Source organism: Sciurus vulgaris (assembly GCF_902686455.1).
Source record: "Sciurus vulgaris genome assembly, chromosome: 10".
Lineage (NCBI taxonomy): Eukaryota > Metazoa > Chordata > Mammalia > Rodentia > Sciuridae > Sciurus > Sciurus vulgaris.
The window spans coordinates 47,294,505-47,307,790 of NC_136470.1; the positions used below are offsets into that span (position 1 = coordinate 47,294,505).

A 13,286-nucleotide genomic window follows, 5' to 3' on the forward strand; every position below is an offset into this window, starting at 1 on the left:
TCATAGAAAGTTACAATGTGAACCCTTCTTCAAAATTCTTTTTATAACATTTATTACTTCCTTGTTTCTTAAAGTATAAATAAAAGGATTCAATAAGGGAACTATTAGAGCATAAAATACAGCAGCAGGTACATCTGTATCCCCTTCATTAACTGAACTTGGTCGAGCATACAGGAAGAGCAGAGAACCATAGAATATTGATACAGAGAGAAAGTGGGATACACAGGTAGAGATGGCTTTGCCCCTTCCCTCTTTGGATTTCATTGTGAATATAGTGAAAAGAATATAGAGATAGGAGATTACCACTACAGTGATAGTAAATGTTAGAATTGACCCTGCCAAAATATGTACCACCAATTCATTGATATAGGGATCAACACAGGAGAGTCTGTATAATGGAAGGATATCACAAAAAAAGTGATTGATTTGATGAGATCCACAGAAAACCAACCTTAACAAAAGCCCCACTTCTACCATGGGATGCAGGACTCCACCTATGTAGGCTCCTGTGGTCATGTGAATGCAGAGTTTCTTTGACATCAGGGTGTGGTACTGCAGTGGTCTGCAAATGGCCACATAACGGTCATAGGCCATTGCTGCCAGAAGAAAGGAGTCTGTTGATTCAGCAACACAGAGAAAATAAAACTGCACCATACATTCATACAGGGAAATCCTTCTGTCCTCGGAAAAGAAGTTCTCTAACATCTTGGGAGTGACAGCACAGGAACAGAAGGAGTCCATGAGAGCCAGGTTGCCAAGGAAGATGTACATTGGTGTATGAAGACGCGCTCCATGTAAATCAAGGCCACCAACCCTAGATTCCCCACCATGGTAACCAGATAGATGGCAGAGAACACCACAAACAGAAGGATCTTCAGGTCTGGGTTATCTGTAAGTCCCATGAGGATGAATTCATTTGTCAAAGAATGATTGGCTTTAGTCATCTCTGTCTTGCCTATTGAGATAAATATCAATGAGACTTAAATTCTCATTAACACCATATAATTTTCCATTAATTTTTTTCTTTTTATGTGGGTAGAGAATTTTTTTCTTTACCAAACCCTGTTATGCCCAGTCCAAAATGCCACATACTTCCAGGGATCATTTGTCTTTTTGAAGAGTCAGCAACTATGGCCTCAAGCTGAGACTCTCAAAATTAACAAGGATATTATAATTCCAGGGAGGATGGTTAAAGAACAGAAAGTTGCTGGGCACAGTGGTGCATGCCCATAATCCGAGTGGCTTTGGACACTGAGGCAGGAGGATTGCAAGTTCAAAGCCAGTCTCAGCAACTCAGGAAGGCCCTAGGCAGCTTAGCAAGACCCTGTTTAAAAAAAAAAAAAAGAAGGGCTGAAAATGTTGCTCAGGGGTTAAACACCCCTGGATTCAATCTCTGGTACAAAAGAAAAACACAGAAATGACATCTTTAAATTTTTAATCATATTCATATAAACATTTAAGCTACCCATATTTGATTCATTTTCCCAAATAATTTGTGTCAGTTTTTTTAAAAATGTACCTTAAATATGATGTTTGTAGTGGCATATACCTGCAACCCCAGTAACTGGGGAGGGTGAGATGAAGGACCCACAATTTGGAGGCCAGTGTTAACAAAATAAATAATGAAAACCTGGGTATGCAGCTCAGTGGTAATGTGTGTTTAATCCTCAGTACAAAACACACAAAAAAATCCTAAACTAAAATTTAAATCAATTTTCCTATAAAGTCATGTTTTTCTACTGTGATAATGATCTTCATCTATTCTTCTAGGGGAATGAATGGTTTACAATATTTTATACATATGTTAAATCAACATGTTCAAGATGGCACAAAGATCAGTAAGGAATATGGAGTATATTTTATCTAAAAGGAAAATTAACAGAAAAAGCTAAAGGTATAAATGTCCACAGATCATAACCTTTGCATAACCTACTGTTACACCCTTTTCATGAACAATGATTCTGTCCATTAAATTATTCACATTGATTTTCTCCTAATTCTAAGCTCTTCCTCTTTTGCTAAAGCATAGTTTGCATAAAGCATCACTCAATAAACTTTTAACTGAGGATCCCAGACCACATTGACCACACTTGACTTATGGTGCATATGTTAGACGTTCAACACAATCTACAGTTTTATGTGTGTCATCTACATTGCATTATTCTTTCACATGTACATGAGTGTTACTTATAATCATTGTGAGGATAAATTTTAAATACTTCTGTTTGGAGCTCTAAGAAAAAGGCCAAATGAAGTCCAATCCTGGCTCCATGCTATGACTTCTTTTCTGTTTCCTACTCATGATCCCAACTGACCTCTTTGCCTCTACAAACTCAGACTCTTAGCTTTGAAGAAAGGTCCACAAGGAAAATTTTAAAAATCATCTTCTTAAGAAACCAAGGTATATTTCCTTTGTCAAAACTATATATTTTTACTATAAGATTTCATAAGGCTTTCCAAATTTACAGTAGTAGATATCCAGTTGGATAAAAGCAGATTCATCTTCATACTTCAATTTCACCACTTGGAAAAGAGGAAAACCTTTAAATTCTGATAGAAAATTTTATTACAAATTTCAGTTTACTTTAAAGGGCTATTTTTTCCATTACTTAGTGATAAAGTTGATCACTGAGCAGTGATTCACTGATAAAGCTGATCATATAAATTCTGTGACCAAACTGTGTTTTTATTTCCCATAAATAAGATACTAAAAGGAAAACAGTAGAAACTTATTTTTTTCCTAAAATATTAAAATAAGGTAAATACCAGTGTAGCAATTCAGTTAAACTACAAATAACTTTCAATGTATATTCCTAGATAAATTAACAAAATTTTGCATCTTACCTATATATTTTGAAGTTCTATGTTATAATCAGAGATTCACATGAATCACAGCTTTGTACCTTTCCCGATTTCACAATGCTATTAAATATTGAGTAGAGCTACAGCACTAAATAAACAATTAAAATATAGAAATAACCAAACATGATAAATAATTCTAGGAAGTAAATTTTCAAATATGTCAAAATTTAAATTTAAAAAAATTCAAACACTTCTAGATAGATTTTTATAAGAACTTTTGGCAAGTGCAATTTTTGCTTTATGATGTTTATGTTGAAGGTCTCAGAATTTAAGAATATATAAGTGTACATTCTTGCAAAAACATTTGGGATTAAGAGAACACAAATCTCAGAGACTATAGGTCAGCGTTAATAATGTGTCCTTTCACTGCCAAGTTAAAGTTTTCCATCAAACCCTGAAGGGATTTCCTTGCACTTACATCATTGTATTTCTGTGTGATATTAAATCCTAAAAGCATATGAACCACTTGTCATTCATTAAAGATGTCTCATGAGATAGTGAGATTAAAGCAAATGACATTTACTAAAGTCTGTTTGATCCTGCCAATTTGTATGTAACTGACTCAGTTTTTACAATTCTCTTCACCATACTGTCCATACAAGGTAGAACAGGCAGAAAAATAGTCTTGGGTTCTTCGAACCCCTTTCTGGAGGAAGTAGAATTTAATATGGTGTATGAAAGATAATTAACTTTTGAGAGGAACCTGGAAGGCCTGATAGTTGAGTTAGGGAAATCAACTTTTCACTCTGTGCCTTGAGTGCCTATGTCCTACAACACACTCAATGGAAATTTGATTTTTTTTATTTGTCCTGTATAACGATTTCTGTGATTGTCCTCCTGTTTTTTCTCTTCATATCACATGTCTCTTACCTTTCTTACCCTGCTGTGTCCTCTTCTTCATCCCACTAAACCCTCTGTAATATTATGCTTTCATTTGTGAGTACATCAGTAATTGGTCGTTCCTTCCCCACCCCACAACTGGTGCCCTGGTTTAGGGAGAAGGATTTCTTCGATATGTCTAATCCTGTATTTCCAATGCTCTGAATTGTTTGTCATTTTGTAGTACTCATTGTTTGTTGAATGAATTTAAAAAGCAATACTTCCCTGCTCAAGAGTTCTTAATAGAACCTCATTATTTCTCAAACCAGATCCATGTACCTAATTTGGAATTCTAGATATTCCCAAGACTGCATCTTGTCACTTTGCTCTCTCCAGTGCACCAGAGGGAAGATGACCATGTGCCTCACTTCCGTTTCTTGTGCACCTGCTTTAAGCTGTTTCCCACACCCAAAATAACTTCTCCCTCTTTTTCCATTTCAATCCTGCTCATATTTAAGGTCAGATATGGTCACCTTTTATGTGAGAACTTCCTCTTCATTTCCTAAATTGTTCTTTCTATATCTCAGTATTTAATTTATCAGGTGTCACTTATATGTCCCTGGATTGTTCTGTACCTATGTTCTAAACAGCCTTAAGATAGGTATCATTTCATAGTTCTTGGCTCTTTACAGCCAGCTGGGCTAAATTCCTAACACATATTATTTCAATATTCATATTTTAAATATATTTTCCCAATGGATTTGTGATTTCAGGTAAACTTCTGAGGGTAAGAATGCTATAAACAGCATAGAGCATGAGAATATAAAGTAAGGAAGGAAAACTCAGGACCAATGTATAGATATCAGAAAGTGTAAGAAATAATCAGATATTGTATAGAAAAGTAGTTTGGCCGAAACTTACAGTATGATATAAGGGAAAACTTACAAATGACATAAAGGAAATGAGAGTTTAATTGGAAAATTTTCTGGTAGGTTCCTTCCTGTTTATTCTTTGTGCCTCTGCCATTTCACTGAAACTTTTCTCTGGTAGTTGACATCCAACTCTAAATGTCATTTGAAAGAACAACTAAGACACTTCTCCACCAATTGACCTGTTCCATTATCTAGCTCATCTAGAGATTCAACTGTCCTGTATCTGCTAGGGACTTCAGCAGAAGGCAGATTGCCACGAATTCTTTGTACATTCATATCAGTAAAATCACTTGAAAATTATTTAAATATTGACTATTCTCCTACATATTTGATATATACAATGCTATGTACATTATAAAACATAAAAGTAAAAATGAAAAAGAAATAAGATTGGGTGAATAAATAACATGAAATTTTTTCTGTGAGTGACACAGAATGTTGTATAAAATTCATATTTTTGCTTTGAATTATATGATTTCCTCCTATATTGTGTTTATCCTTTCTTTTTCATATGGCTAACTTGCAAATATTTTATCCAACCCTTAAACTTATTTCTTCACAATTTCTTGTTCCCTTTCACATGCAGAAACTTCTTAGCTCGACATTATTTCATTTGTCTATTTTTATTTTTGCTGTTGTGATTTTGGGGTGTTATAAAATACAATTGCCTATACTGTTGGCTTGAGTTGTTTCCCCCCTTTCATTATTGTCTAGTAGTTTCATACACTCAAGCCTCTCATTTAGTTCTTTGATCTATTTTGAGGTTAGTTTAGGATATGGTGAGAAAATAAAGGTCTAGATTTTTCTGCATGTGGATATCCAATTTTCACCTTTATTGAAGAGGTAATCTTTTGTCCTGTGTTTATTTTTGGTGCCTTTTGTCAAAGTGAGTACTGTCCAAACAGGCGAGGGATAACTGGCATGATGACAGAGTTGGGGTATCTGTCAGTTGCTAGGGTTGCTTTGGAAGATCAAGGCAGGAATGTTGCAGTGTGCCCAGTAACAAGGGGTGAGCACCTGAAGGGTCTGAGGACTGCATGGAGGGAGGCTTTCAATAGTTGAATAGAGAGTGGTGCCTATTTCTAATAGTTGTGCAGGTAGCTTTGTCAGGCTTTCAGAGGCCACTTTTCTCAAGGCAGGCTGCCGACTTTCTCCTTAAGGTAATGAGAGAAATAGAGCTACCAGTCTCCTCTTAGTATTGGGGTGGATAGGAAGGTTGAACCATTTTGAATGCCAATGTGGCTGTTTTAGTATCTGAGGGGGGTGAGGAACCAAGATAACAGTTTGTGGTAGGAGCCTATAGTGAGGTAAGGTGTAGGCTCAGATTTTTCATGGCAATGTAATAGTGTCATTTACCACTAGCTCCTGAATGTGGGTCCAGAGTCTGAGAGGGTTGCAGTCTTTTCCAGCAATAAATATTTCAGGTCTCCATGCCTGACTAGGGGCTACTGGGAACCTCTTGATTACATATCTTGTGAAGTCCCTCTTAGTTAAGCTTGATCTCAATTAGAGAGATGGGATGTTAAACATTTTTTCACACCTTTGTTATAATACCATCATAAGCTCCATGTTCCATATTGTCTTAGCCACATCCCCTGTGGACTCTGGCACTCAAACAATCCAGTGAAATAGCAGTTAAGTTTTCATAGTTTTTGCTCCTTTTTGTTTTGGGAAATATACCAAGTACCACTGGCCATTAATTTTTTTGCTGTCCTATATTCAAATGTTTCTTAATATCTGACACAGTTAAAAATATATTATATATAGATGTATTTGTCCAAATCAGAGAAAATGCTAGTTTAAAATGGGTCCAACCAAGGCAATATACACCAACGGTCAATGGTCATTATAGGGTGATATGTCTTCAGCAGGTTTAGTACTTGTGTTGAGCACCTCTCCTGAAGTATTTGTACTCTGTGTCCATCTCTGAGCTGTAAGGGACTAGAAGTCCTGATTCTCAGAAAGATATACTCTCACCAGGAAATTCTGCTAGGGTCCCATTAAATATAAATCTGTGCCTGTACTTTGGGTTCATATTTCTACAAGACTATCAATTAAGAAAAGGAGTCACAGATTTGCTGAAATTACTGACTGATAATCAGGAAGAAGTAGAGCTGCACTTACAATATTATTTTAGCACCATATGATCCAAAGGCATCACATGGTTCTTAAATTTAACAATAAATTGATGAATGTCAAAACACTAATTATAAAAGTCATGTTGGTATGATGCTGAAATCCCTTAGGAACTGGTCTGCAGAAAGCCACCATGGTAGACATCTAACACATGACTAGGAGAGGATTTAGGCAAATATGAAGGGAATCAAAAGAGACTAGTAGATTACTTCTAGTATAGCTTTGCTACTAGATCAAAAGTGAGGATTGCACATTATTCTATTAGACTTCATCTCATAAAAGTCCTAAGAAGAGATATCCAAATCATGGGGGGAGGGTCTGTTCCTAGAATTTATGAGTATTATGTAATTCTGAACAGTTAAAGAGGTGTCCTGCAATGGATCTGTCATTCACAACCTAGAAATCACCTTATTTTCCTAGGTGTGAGTAAACTGTCAACTGACAGGTACGCAAAGAGCCCCTGTCCAGGAAATAGCCTAAGCTGAATAAAACTCATTAAACAGAAGAAATAAAATGAGTAAGATAATAAAAATGATAAGAAAAAAAGCGTCAAAAAGAGTACAGAGAACAAGATGGGTATAAAAAATTAACTGGAGTGGTACAACACAGAGAGAAATCAGATATCTGTAAAAAAGAAGAACTAAAAAAAATTTTTTTTATGTAACAATCCAAAATTTTAAGTAAATAATCATATTTTAGTTTTTTGTCTCTGTGATCAAAATTCCTAACAGGAGCAATGTAGATGAGAAAAAGTTTATTTTGGCTCACAGTGCCTCTCATTCAGTCCATGGTCAGCTAATTCTATACCTCTCAGCCCAGAATGAGGCAGAACAACATGGAAGAATGGCATGGTGCAAGAAAACTGTTCAGTTTGTGGCAGACAGGGAGCAGAGAGAAAGAACTCTGCTCATCAAGAACAAAATATAAACCCTAAAGGCATGCACCCATTGAGTAAATTCCAGCAGCCAAGATCCATTTAAATCATTAATCTATGAGGACTAATCTGATTAAATTCCAACTCTCATAATCCAATCATTTCATCTTGGAACATTCCAGTGTTGTTGCAAACATTAGCTTCTGGGGATACTTCATATTCAAACCATAACACAGAGATTTCATCCATGGTCAGAAGATTCCATCACTCTGGCCTTGAGATGAAGCAGAACATAAGTGCATACAAATGAAAGCTGCTCAGTTTATGGAAGCTGGAAATCAGGGAGAGGAAGGGAGGGAGTGAAGGAGAAAGCGAGAGAAAGAGAGAGAGAGAGAGAATGAATGAATATGAGAAGCTGAGTTCCCCAGTGACCAGTTTCTTCCAGAAATGCCCCGTTTGTCTACTTTTACCACTTAGTAAGTCAAATAATTAATCCATTAAGTGGATGAACCCACTGATTAGGTTTCAGTTCTATTTATCTAATCATTTCAACTAAACAATCCTGTATTGCCACATGAGTTTTTAGGGAGATACCTCAACTAAACCATGACACTTTGGCACTGGCCCCCAAAGCTTGTGTCCAGCTCACACTGCAAACACATTTAGTCCATCTCCAAGAGTCCTCATAATCTTAAGAATTCCAATACCACCCAAAAGTGCAGTTTGAAAGTTTATTCTGAGAATAAAGGCAAATTTTTGACTGTGAGACACTGAAAAAAATCATAAGGAGCTGTACACGTTCAATATGCAATGGCACAGAGTAAACATTGCTATTCCAAAAGAAGGAATAATGTATGATGCAATCAAATAAATCCATATAGGCAAATAAGTCCTGTAGCCTCACCTCCAGCATATGGGGCACATGGTAGCAAGATGTGATCTTCAAAGGGCTTGGGCAGCCCCATCCCCATGTCTTTACTAGTTGCAGCCCACATGCCCTCTTACTTAGGCTGAATCTGTCCATAGTTTGCTAACTTTCCTCAAAAGATATTCCATGGCATCTCATAAGTCAAGGGATCTCCATTGTATCTTCAGCTTCATTCTCACAGTTGTATGCAACCCCTTGTCAGGGAATAGTTCCATGAATTCTGACCAGGAATCACACTGCCCAACTTCCCAGCCCAACCTTTGAAATATCAGTGAAAGACTATGTGACCCCTAACTCCAGCATCCTACAGTCCTGCAGAACAACACCACATGGAAAGAGTCAAGGACTGCTTCCAGTTGAAACAGCAGCCCAAACCTCTGAGAGCATTTTTTTTTTTTTTTTTTTTTTTTTTTTTGCAGTAGCCACTGAGTAACTGTGTGACTGAGCATGGTAAATGGAGTCTTGGGAAATCTACTTCCTGGGCACTCTTGTGTGAACAGTGTGTCCCCATTGTCTCTTAAATGAATTTTTGCATTTGAATCCTTTATTCTGCGCATGGCTGGGTCCTGCTGATTCTTGAGATGCCTTCAAGGCAATTTTCTTATTTATTTTTTCTATTAAATGAAAACCTCCATCTTATATTATGATATATATTATAGATCATAAAGACAATAGATACTGGTTTTTTATTTAGGTTTCACTCACACGAATATGTATATATGTGTATATATGAAAATAAAATATGTGTGTGTGCATGTGTAAATTTAAATGGTCTAAAATAAAGGGATCAGCAGGGATATTTCGGGAAAAATATTGGTAAGAATTTCAATATTTATGCATAAAAATAGCTAAATAAGCAGATAACAAAATATTATATATTTTTACAAAGAAGGGATCAATGACATTTTACCAGATTTAGCTACTGGTATGGAGTGATTTATGGTTATGTTGCAAAGTTATTAAGAGCAATGCCAGGATGTCTAAGCACCCCGCACATGACCTTTTGAGTAAAAAAGTTAAATAAGGATATGCATACTTTTGTGCATGATTTGTTTGTTTACATATTTTTAAAATAAACAAAATATAGACCAGAAAATAGTGAAAATTATTTTGTATAAGTTCTCTTTAGAAATGTATGATTCTCATTCTGGACAGAAATTACACTGCCTTGGACTATATTTCTGATGTCATGGAGTGGGAAACCTTTTAGAGACTACTGGAATGATATCAGAAAGATTCTGGAACAAACATGAACATTTTGAGAGGAGTTCCCACTGGTAAAAGAGTAATAATTATAAGTCACTTAAGGAAATATGCTGAAAACCAAATTCATGATAATTTTAAAATATTAAAGATTTTCATGGGATAGTAAGTTATACACTTACTCTGAAAACTGATAAATGGATTTATATATTCTACTTTTTCTATGTAAAAACATATTTGTTTTGTACTGTTAGAATTTTTCTCACTAAGGAAGTAAAGTTTTAAATATTTAGAGAGAGAAAGGAAAAAAGGAAGATTAGGAGAATAATAAAGAAAAAGGGAAATGAAAGGAATGTAGAAAATAAAGAAAAAATAAACAAGAAGTAGGAATTAGGGGAAGAGAGAAAGTAAAGAAAAAAGGAAAAAATAAAGAAAAAGGAAGGATAAAGCATGGAATTAAGGAAGGAAGAAGGGAGACCAAAAAGAAAGAAATAAAAGGAAGAAAAGTTGAAGGAAGACAATGAAGGCAAAAGTAAAATGAAAAGATAAAACAACTGGGAAGAAAGGAACTAAGGAAAGAAGTAAGCCATCACCATCTTAAAAAATAAAAACACACCTGGCCAGCACTTGCGTTTTGAATACAGCCACGCTGGAAATCCCACCAGGAAGTGCTTGGAAAAAGCAGTGCAGCACTGGATCGGGCCAAGTGCAGTTTGGCCTTTGCTTTGGGTTTATCAGTCACCTTGATTATTACTCATCTTTTAAAAGCGGGAGAACAAATTATTTGCATGGATGATGTGTATGGAGGTACAAACAGGTATTTTAGGAAGGTGACTGCTGAATTTGGATTAAAGATTTCTTTTGTTGATTGTACCAAAACCAAACTGCTGGAGGCAGCAATCACACCAGAAACCAAGCTGGTTTGGATTGAAACCCTCACAAACCCTAACTTGAAGCTGATTGACATTGAAGCCTGTGCACATACTGTCCATAAGCACGGTGTCCCTGCCCGCAGCAACAACCCCTCGAGACTGAAAATCGGAGGCAGACTGGGAATGAGCAGTATATTTATTTAGCCCGAAGTTACTTCCTTCCCTTGCACCAGGGAAGGTGCGTCTAATATACAATCACAGTCAATCTTCTTAGAATAGCCTGCGCATGATCAGTGCACAAGCACAGGCACTATATAAGAAAGAATAGGGAGCAAGAGTTGTCCACGAGTATGGAAGGAAACCTGACCAATCAAAGTAGAGATTACATATAAGCAAGCCCTACTAAGGCCACACATGCACCACCTCTTGGCTCTCTGCCAGCCGCCGTCTTAGAACTACTTACTCATATGACTATACAGAATATGTAATGTGTCTCTCACAGCATGGAGACATTATTCTGGTCGTGGATAACACTTTTATGTCAGTATATTTCTAGGGACCTTTGGCTCTGGGAGCTGATATTTGTATGTCTTCTGCAACAAAATATATGAATGGCCACAGTGATGTTGTAATGGGCTTAGCGTCTATTAATTCTGAAGACCTCCATAATAGACTTCTACCAAACGCTCTTGGAGCAGTTCCGTCTCCTATGGACTGTTACCTCTGCAATCGAGGCCTGAAAACTCTGCAAATCCGAATGGAGAAGCATTTTAAAAGTGGAATGGCAGTTGCCCAATTCCTAGAATCTAATCCCCAGGTAGAAAAAGTTATTTATCCTGGTTTGCCCTCCCATCCACAGCATGAGGTGGCAAAGCGTCAGTGCACAGGTTGCCCGGGTGTGATCACCTTTATAATTAAGGGCACTCTTCAATATGCTGAGACTTTCCTCAAGAACCTGAAGTTATTTAGAGAGCAATCCATGTGCAGCTAAGAAGAAAGTGTATTCACTCATTGATGAATGGAATATTCTATATATGTCTGTTAAAGTCTAAGTTGTTAATTGTTATATTGAGCTCTATAGTTTCTTTGTTCAGTTTTTATTTGAAAGATCTATCCAGTGGTAAGAGTGGTGTGTTAAGGTTACACAGAATATTGTGTTGTGATCTATTTGGTTCCTGGAATTAAGAAGGATTCGTTTTATGTGCATGGGTTTGCCATTGTTTGGGGCATAAATATTTATGATCATTACGTCTTTCTGATCTATGATTCCCTTAAGTAGTATGAAATGTCCTTCTGGCTAACTTTGACTCAAAGTCCACTTTATCTAATATAAGGATGGAAACTCCCACTTTTTTACTGAATTTGTGTGCAGGATATGATTTTTCCCATCCTTTTACCTTTAGTCTACAGATGTCTTTAACTATGAGATGGATCTCTTGAAGGCAGCATATTGTTGGGTCTTTCTTTTCAATCCAATCTGCTAGTCTACGTCTTTTGATTAATGAGTTTGGGCCATTAACATTCAGGGTTATTATAGAGATATGATTTGTATTCCTGGTCATTTTGGCTTATTTTTGGTTTTTAAATTAACTTGGTTTCTCCTTTGATTGGCTTTCCTTCAGGGAAGTTCCTCCCTTTGCTGACTTGTATTGTTATTTTTCACTTTGTCCTCATGAAATATTTTCCTGAGAATGTTCTACAGTGCAGACTTTCTATTTGTAAATTCTTTTAAGTTTTGTTTATCATGGAAAGATTTTATATCATCATCAAAAATGAAGGTTAGTTTTCCTGGGTATAAGATTCTTGGTTGGCATCCATGTTCTTTCAAAGCTTGAAATATATTTTTCCAGGCCATTCTAGCTTTTAGTGTTTTGTCTGAGAAATCTGCTGATATCTGTATTGGTTTCCTCTTATATGTAATCTGGTGCCTTTCTCTCACAGCCTTTAAAATCCTATCTTTATTTTAAATGTTAGGCACTTTTGTTATAATGTGCTTGATGTGGATCTGTTGTAATCCTGTGCATTTAGTGTTCTGTAAGCCTCTTGTATTCCAAAACAGACCATATGCTATGCCACAAAGCAGCCTTAGTAAATAGAAAAAAACAGAGATACTACCTTGTATTCTATCAGATCATAATGGAAGTAATTAGAAATTATGATACAATTAAAACAGAAACTACTTCAACATCTGGAGACTAAATAATACTCTATTGAGTGAAGCATGGATAATAGCAGACATCAGGGAGGAGATAAAAAATTCTTAGAGGTAAATGAGAAAAATGATACAACATATCAAAATCTCTGGGACACTCTGAAAGTGGTACTATTGGGAAAATTCATTGCATGGAGCACATTCAAGAAAAGAATAAAAAGTCAACAGCTAAATGACCTAATATTACATCTCAAAGCTCTAGGAAAAGAAGAACAGATCAATGTCAAAAGTAGTGGAAGGCAGGAAATAATTCAGAGCTGAAATCAGTGAAATTGAAACAAAGAAACAATTTAAAAAGCTGACAAAACAGAAAGTTGATTCTTTGAAAAGGTAAACAAAATAGATAAACCCTACACACACTAACAAGAGGAAAACACAGATTACTAACATTTGTGATGAAAAAGGAATTATCATGACAGACACCATTGAAATAGAAAACATAATAAGA

General features: G+C 36.1%; 1 pseudogene across 1 annotated transcript; it reads right to left on the bottom strand.

Moving 5' to 3' along the window:
• On the bottom strand, positions 1-944 carry LOC306637615 (olfactory receptor 5K3-like; annotated as a pseudogene). Its single transcript has one exon. The product of its transcript is annotated as an olfactory receptor 5K3-like (transcript).
• Positions 945-13,286: the final 12,342 nt, after the last annotated feature.